This window comes from Delphinapterus leucas, chromosome 14 (assembly GCF_059928025.1).
Source record: "Delphinapterus leucas isolate spDelLeu-1000000601 "Yukka" chromosome 14, BTC_Dleu_Yukka2, whole genome shotgun sequence".
In the NCBI taxonomy this organism is placed as follows: domain Eukaryota; kingdom Metazoa; phylum Chordata; class Mammalia; order Artiodactyla; family Monodontidae; genus Delphinapterus; species Delphinapterus leucas.
In genome coordinates this window covers 78938581-78947500 of record NC_143142.1, presented here as the reverse complement: position 1 = coordinate 78947500, position 8920 = coordinate 78938581, and the positions used below count along the sequence as shown (strand labels likewise).

At 35.5% G+C, this 8920-nt stretch overlaps 1 protein-coding gene across 1 annotated transcript in view; it reads right to left on the bottom strand.

Moving 5' to 3' along the window:
• The window catches only part of CDH7 (cadherin 7), a 112743-nt gene that overhangs the window by 45380 nt on the left and 58443 nt on the right, over positions 1 to 8920 (bottom strand). The gene's annotated exons all lie outside the window — the stretch shown is intronic.

Genomic DNA, 8920 nt, shown 5'->3' with positions numbered 1-8920 from the left:
CTTACCTTTGCCACTTCATGTAAATGTAACCTGAAGGTTTTTTAGTTTCTCTGGAGCAGAGCTGGGACCCAAAATCTTTTTTCTTCTTTCACAGTATCCACAATATTTTATAGCTCCTCTCTCTTCATGTATTTCCCCCCATCACTCCTTGAATCTGGGTCACCTGGTCTTGCTTCGATCAATATAATGTGGTGGGAGTGATGTTGTGTCGGTTCTGGAAATCAGCTTCAGGAGACCATGGAGCTTTTGTTCTTGCCATTCATGGAACAAAGCCAGGTTAGCTGCCGGCTGCTGGAAGGCACACTTCCAGTCTCTCTTGTCATTCCAGCAGACAGACAGCCACCTCTACAGAGGCAGATCCACCAAGCTCACGAGTAGCTGACCTCTGACCCATGTGTGAGCCCTCGTAAGACCACCCTGCTGAGGCCCCACCAAACTGCTGACCCATGAAATCATGACCTAAAGAAATAATGTTTTAAAGCACCAGCTTTGGGATGACTTGTTAGGTAGCAGCTGATACAATCACAAAGAGGAAGAGAATAAAAGTGGGTGACTTCACTTTCTGACATGTGATGGCTGCATCTCCAGGGAAAATGAACCAAAACAGACTTGAAATGACCAAATGAACTAGTGGCAGAGAGATCAGATCTAGACGTGGAAATTTCCTTGAACTCCAGGCCTTTGACTCTTATCATTCCCTTATTGGTTATGTCCTGTCTTTACTATATAACATAGATTCCAGGATCCATCAATCCCCTCCCTCTACTGACAATATATGCAATTCTTTTTATTGATCTAAATATGAATTTTTTATTTGCTTTGTTGATCAGTTATTTTTAAATTCTCTTAAAATATCTTAATCCTGGAAGAATACAATAAATTGCCTTTTCGGAATCTTTCTCTGCCCTAACTTAAATTTGTCAGTTTCACCAAGTAATGTCTAAAGCATTCTTTCCCTCCTTTTATATGCATGCTCTATGATGTTCTCAGTCGTCCCTTTCATTTTAATTGCCATGCATACGCTATGACCCCCAAACCTAAGTTTGCACTCTAGATCTCTCCTCTAAGCTACAAACCCTCATTCATGACCTTCTAGAAATCGTTACCTAGATATCACAGGTAATGCAAATATATTCCAAACCATTTTAATCACCTCCACACTCCCATTCTAAAGGAACAGCACATTTTTCATCTAGCTACTCATACTAGAATCATTAGTTTTATCCTTAAATTCTCTCTCCAATTTTCCTTAGGTAATCACTAAATGCCCTCTTATCTACTTCTTAAATATCTCTTTCTTGGAATCCTACCCATTGAAACTAATCTAGGAAACAACACACCATGGAAAAAGACAGAAATAAGGAAAACTGTGCATTATCTGTGACTTGTACTAAGCGAAACAAAACAAAATGAAACAAAAAACCATGAAAGGCTCACTGGAATATGTCTTTGACATACACATATTCTGAGAAGATTGCTCTGATAACTGCCAAAATCAAAGAAAATGGAAAATACTCCCAAGGAACAGGGTCTTAGTCTCTTTGATCAACTTTCTTCAAAGAGTGTTGCTATCTTATTTTTTTAAGACCCTAAATTCATCTCTAATCTTGACTATTCGAAAACGAGTAAATTTATACTCGTTTATTATACTCGAAATATGTAGAGAACAGTCTATACAGATGCACCCATGTGCATGATGATTAAGACGATGTTAGGATCCACTTATATATACACAGTAACAATGGGTGGAACAAATTGGAAAATATAATCTGAAATTCAGATGTTCACTAAGTTAGAGTTATTGTATTAATCTAAAACTAAAATCCAAAATGTATGCTTTTTCACAGTCAAAGTAGACACATATCTTTCCTCCATTTTGAGAAATGTGCATCCACAGCGGCAGGATTACTTAAACATCTTTGAAAGAAAAAAATGTAATGAAAAGAAGAAAAATAAATTGGAAATGTTGTTGGTTTCATTTTCCTCTACCACATATCAACAGCATTTATGAAATACGGAAATACATACTTGACTCTGGGAATTACCGCAAGCAGCAAAGGACGCGTCTCAATAACAAGACAGCAAACCCAGAGCTCAGAAACCTGTGCAGCTGAGTGGAAGTTTGACAGGACGTGGCATGTTCTAACCTTCCTCTCCCACAGGGAATGGAGGCCATGTTATCAATACCTCCCCAACAATGCTCTATTATTTGATGGTTTTGACTTCATTCAACCTTATTTTAGGGTATGGAAAATGAGGAGATTATGAAGATAGCACAGCAAGAATGGGCCTGAAGAAGCTTAAACATGTTATTTGACAGTATGATATCAGCCACCGTACAAGTCATCCCCGTGCCAGAAAATGGATGTGTACTTATCCTTCATAGGAAATGCATTTTGAAAAATGCTCATTTTTTACTGTACTGTAACTCTATGTAGTATTTTATAGAAGCACAATTCCATAGGTAATCCCAACTGAGGTCTTACATTGAAAACTGAAGTACGTTAAAGGTAAGATTGCCATACCTCAAAGGAAAAATAGAAGACTAAATTTCCTACATTGTAAATTATGATGGGGAAATGTAAACAGAAAGAATTCTAGGTAGAAAGAAAGACACAGTTTTCACTCACATGGGATAATACTTATGTTTATGCTTGGTGAATTTTGAGGCCCTGTGTAAAACTGGTTATAAAGGTTATCATCAAATCATTCATAAATGGCTACAGAAACAGACTGTACTTTGCTTTAACGGTTTAACACTGTGGTTTTGTTATCATTTTTTAAAATACCTAAAATATATAAGCATGTCTATTCTTTTTTTTTTGCGGTACGCGGGCCTCTCACTGTTGTGGCCTCTCCCGTTGCGGAGCACAGGCTCCGGACGCGCAGGCTCAGCGGCCATGGCTCATGGGCCAAGCCGCTCCGCGGCATGTGGGATCTTCCTGGACCGGGGCACGAACCCGTGTCCCCTGCATCGGCAGGCGGACTCTCAACCACTGCACCACCAGGGAAGCCCAGCATGTCTATTCATAATGTATAGAAAGGATAATTGAATTCTGAAAAAATAATTCTATGGTAACATCTATACAAATCTTTAGCCTTGTGGATTCTGCATATTTGGTCATATGCAGAATTTATATTTCTATATAAGACATTGGAGAAAGAATAGCATACCTGAAGATAACTTTTTACAATTCTGTACTTCTTTTTCTTTTTCTAGCATATGTTTTAGAAAAAGATTGTTTTTCTGTTCTTCTCTCCCTGCTCCCAAGTTCACCCTATGCAAGTATAGCACATGTAGATGTTTCAAAATATGATAATAATTTGCTCAAACTGGAATAAATCTCATTATAACCATGACAGTGCATTGTTTATGAAAAAGCAACGGACTAAAGTTTTATTATACTATAGAGTAGAGAGAAAATAAGTTCAGATGATTATCAAGCATGGTTCACAGGTACAAAATAACTTAATTCCAATAGAAATGACTATCTAAATGGACATAGGAACTCTATTATCCAAATGTGAAGTAATACTGTGAGACACACATCATCAGAACAAATATACTTATGTCTTTAACAAAAAGCTCATCAACATCTTAGCAGTGCCTGGCTGTAAAGGTTTTCCTATAGTCAGGAGAGCCTGGAAAACCTATGAACAAATGGTTCATATTTATGGACTGTCCATAGCATTCTCTAGTTTATCTCAGTGAAAATTTTAAAATATTCTGAGAACAATGGAAGAAGGCTTCATTTGTCTTCTTTCAGAATTTCTTAGTTTTAATCAGAATGCTCTTGTGACTCAGATTCAGAAATCCATTCTAGATTTCACAAATGATTCTCCTATTATCTGGTCATGAAAAGAATACTGAATTTATGGGACTCATATATGTTTTCTCAGACTCTGCTCAACTCGGAGGGGTCTCTGGAAATGTTTTAGCTGGAATGGAATATAGACCCCCATTTACTGAAATCTTGATAAGTAGAACTGAAAAGCAAACTCCTGTCCTTGAGTGTCGTAAGTAGTTGTTAGTTCTTAACAGAGAGAATCAGCAAATCTTCAGAAAGGACTTCCTTCATTCTGAGAAAAGCACTCCAAAGAGAGTTTAGTTAAAAAAAAAAATGTAAACAAAGACACTCTTCTGAAATTGAGAATCAAGATACTGTTGGCTTCATGATGGAAAAGCGCTTGGATTTGGGAATAAAGATTGCCTTTGTGAGATCACACTACTTTAAAATGGAAGGTTTAGGGAAACAGACAAGAGGGATGGATATTCCACACACAACTTCTAGTGGGCTGAAGCCGTACGGTTGGACTGAAGACCAGAGCTCATACACATGTTCTCATGAGCTATAATGGAGCTACTGATTTGTAACTTACTTCTGTAGTTCTCATTACTGAAAGCCCTCCTTAATTCTAATAATTTTTCAATAAATTTTTAGAATTTTCTAAATCTATAACCTCATTGATGATTATTTTACCACTTCCTTTCAATTTGTTGTATCACTCTGTCTTAATCTCTTAGTATAAAGTAGCTTCTTTTCAAACTAGTTGGAATAATAAAAATAGTGTTGAGTTTTGAACAGCAATTTCTTTAAAAAAAGGATAGATTTAAAAATTTAAAAGCTCAGGAACAATGAAAATAGTTTTGGAGTGAAGCAATGATATAACCAATCTTAGGGTAATGCCAAAGAGAGTAGGAAAAAACACGAAACAAAAAAACAAAGAGACAAGATCTATTATGGATCAAGAAGGGACAAGAAAAGAAACCAGAAAAGACTTTAAGGCTTTAAACTTAACAGTAAAAAAGGTGTGCTACTTGACTGTAGCCAGGAAAGTGATAATATTTTAAATAAATGTTTAAATAAATATCATTAAAATTCAGTGCTTTGAAAATAAATGCTTTGAATTAGAATTATCACAGTCCCAACAATAAGGGTTCAAGAGAAAATAGCAAAAATAATTTTCTATTCCATAGCATATTTTATTGTAGCTGAAAGTAAAATACCTTTTAATATTTATTATTTGTAATCCACTCTCATTTGCAAAGCACTGTACATATATGTAACAGTGGCCTTGCAAAGGAGGCATAAAGAGCCCATTCACTTACATTGCCTCATCTCATGCCAGCATCCCCTCCTCCCACACTGTGCTCCAGTAAAATGGCCCTATTTCTAGTTCTCTGAGCTTAACGTGCTATCTCATATGACAAAGCTCTGCACAGGTGGTTACCTCCATAAGAAAGTCTCCCTTCCCCTGTCTACCTGGAGAATAGCGTTATCCATCTACTATGCAACTCCTTTCTCAGGTCATGTTCAAATCTTTGAGAGACTAGGTGGGACCAACCAGTTGGCTGGCAAATGGGGCTTGGGCTCTCTCAGACACTTCTACAGAGACTTAGATATTTGCCCAAATCTTTGGGACCACAGCTAAATTTATGAAAAAAACATGGTAATACATTTTTACTAGACCAGCTCCCAACACTGAAGGGATACACATGTGTGCACACACACCCTTCCCGGATCAAGAAAAACAAATTGTGGTACAGACAATTTTACTTCCCCTGTTTAATTATTTGGTTTAAAGAAGGAAGAATGGGAGCAATATTCCAGTCTTAAAAGATGAGCAACAGGGCTTCCCTGGTGGCGCAGGGGTTGAGAATCCGCCTGCCGATGCAGGGGACACGGGTTCGTGCCCCGGTCCGGGAAGATCCCACATGCCGCGGAGCGGCTGGGCCCGTGAGCCATGGCCGCTGAGCCTGGGCGTCCGGAGCCTGTGCTCCGCAACGGGAGAGGCCACAACAGTAAGAGGCCCGCGTAACACACACACACACACACACACACACACACACACACACACACACACACACACACACACACACACACACACACACACACACACACACACACACACACACACACACACACACACACACACAGTAAGTGGGCACCGGAGCGGAGCATAAGTGAGTCCTGCAGGAGTCTAGGAATTAAAAGTGGCTTAGTGTCTACTCTAGATCTTTGAATAAAACTAGGAATAGTGGGATATGTATCTGGTAAATATAAGTCTAAATAATTCTAGGGGTCCAAAACTAGCTCTTAGATGTCCATGTAAGGAGTTGGAATATGAGCCTTATTTGAGGTTTTTAAACAGGAGAAGCCCTGGATTAATACAAAACTAATACTAAGGTACAGTGCTAGGTGTAGTCACTGCACATAAAATGTGAATTGCATTTTTGAATAAATAAAAAACTTCTCAAAAATTAAAATATTACAAAGTAACAGTACTTTTTCATCTAAAAACTCTAATACCATAAGCAAGTTTTTCAAGTGAAAAGAATTCACTGATCACTAAAGCTTGAACTGCAAAGTAAATATTGGGTTGGCCAAAAAGTTCACTTGGGTTTTTCCGTGAGATGTTACAGAAAAACCCAAACAAACTTTTCGGCCAACCCAATATATCATTTCCACTATTTTTAATTAACTCTTAGAGAAGCCACTTTTTATGTTTATTTCAACATCGGTAAGAACTCTGTGTTGGGTTGGTTAGGCATTGGGATATATGAGCAGAAAATGCAAAACTATAATTTTTAAAAAGGAGTCTGTGGGTGGAGGGAGCTTTGGAAATCAGAATTAGGCTGATGTATACCACGTAATTACCTCGATATCTATTATTTATGCAGGAGTGTGTGGAGAAAGGGTAGGAGGAAAGTGTGAAGCAACATTTGCTAACACTAAAGATTTTCAGCGTGAAGAAAACTAAGAGGTGTTATTTCCACTTATTTCTATGTAGATATTATCCGACTTGGTTCTATGCTTTACAGAGTTCAAAGTGAACAAGATTCTCTTCATTAAATATTAAAGATTTTACTGGTTATTTACGCCACAACAGTAAAATTGTAAAATTTTCCACCATCATTGTCTCTCAAGATTTTCCTGTACACTGAGTGTGCTTAATTATCCAAAGGCCATCACTGACATTATATAAGAAAACAGAGGAGGAGAAACAATAAAAATTAGACAGTATTCATCTATTAGAAGCCACTGGAGAAAACAAAACTTATTTTTCATTGTCAATAATTTAAACAGAAAATAACACAATTTTGATCTCATATTTAGCATAAGAAATTATTGAAACATTTAGCTAACTTCCCATATAATGACAGATTGATAAATTTTTAATTACCAATTATTGGGCATTTATTAGGTACAAATATCACTCACCTGGCTGTGCATGGGTAGAAATCTCTAGTATCAAAAATTTTTTAAATCCATTAATCTAAATGCTTACAGGATTTGGAATGTTTTTGAATCTTAATTCATTAGACAGAGGACAACAATGTCTTTTTCAATACCTGAGAAAGCTTCAACAACACATTAAATTTCAGTCTAGTGACTGACATCTCTGTGACATATTTCTGCATTTGGACAAGAGTTTTCATCAATACTAAAAGTAGATCAAACAGTGCTGTTAATGAAATATATTTTGGTTTGGTCATTGAATAATATTCTTATGAATCTAGGAACATTGTAATTATAATAACGAACGCATATTATATATTGAAAAACAGTGAAGATCCAGAAACAATTACTGTTATCATTTTAACATTTTCCTACAATTTTTATTCTATATAAATGAAAATTTGAAACAAAGGGTCTGTAAAATTTTGGATACTGCTTTTTTCATGTAATATTTTATACAATCATTTCCCATATTAGTTAATATGCTAAGACACTGTCACCACATCATTTTGATGATGTACAAGATTCTACAATTTGGAAATATCAAAAATTATTTAACCATTTTTTCTTTTGTTGGACATTCTATAATGATTCCATATGTTCACTGTACTTAATAATACCTTCATGAGATTTGAGAATTAAGTAAGAAGGCTTTAAATTACTCAAGATAAATCCTAACAGATATTAACCACTACCTAGAACAGTAGTAATAATTATTTATGTGACTTTTATATCATTGTAAGTTATCATTAATTTTTACCTTGTAGTTTTTTTAATGAGTTTTATGCTGTGAGATTAAATGCATTTTATCCAGTTTTCTTATAGCTTTTTTTTTAAACAATTCTCTAAAACTTCTAGAAATAATATCAAGGAACTGAGTATAAAATTTTTTCTATTACTGAATCAAATATCTCATATCAAATACATATATATTTGTATTTATATATTTCTTCAATGATTTATGCTGTCTCATTATATGAAATATACATGTGTTCAATAAAATAATTTCAATATATATTTAAAACTTCTGGAATATGAGCAGACTGATTTCAGATGAATCTCTGAAATCTTTGAGCAGCATTGCACCTTAGTGCATTCCTTTTATTTTAGACAACAAAACAAAATATTTTACCAAGAGTTGGCCTAGCCTACTTATTAAAACTTTTTTAGACAGACTGTCACCAGCTGAACTAAAACAGCAGCTGTCCACTGGAAATAATTGCAGAAATGTTTTGCCCATTGGCCTGAAATTGAACATATGTTTTCCTATAACAACTAAAATATAACTTTCTTTATTGATGTGTTAATTATTGAGGAATGTGAATTACAGAGCTATACACCTGGATTGTTACACTGGCATAAAATCCCAGTATCTTGAGTGTGGGCATTTTCATATGTGTTTTAATTTTTAGTATTTCAAACATTTGAGAAAACAAGACTATATTCTGGAACAATTCCTTTTGATTTTTTTTTAATTAAATCTCTTTTGCACTTATTTTTTAAGGGATTATGATAGGCTTCACAACTTTCCATGCTCTGTTTATATAAATTTTTCAAATACTTCAGTTAATATAAATATTAAAAAGGAATGGCTGATAATGTAGCTAGTCTATAACATTTCAATTTCTAGTTCCAAGTTTATGTATATTATTTTCACGTATGTGGAGTGCTTGTCTAGT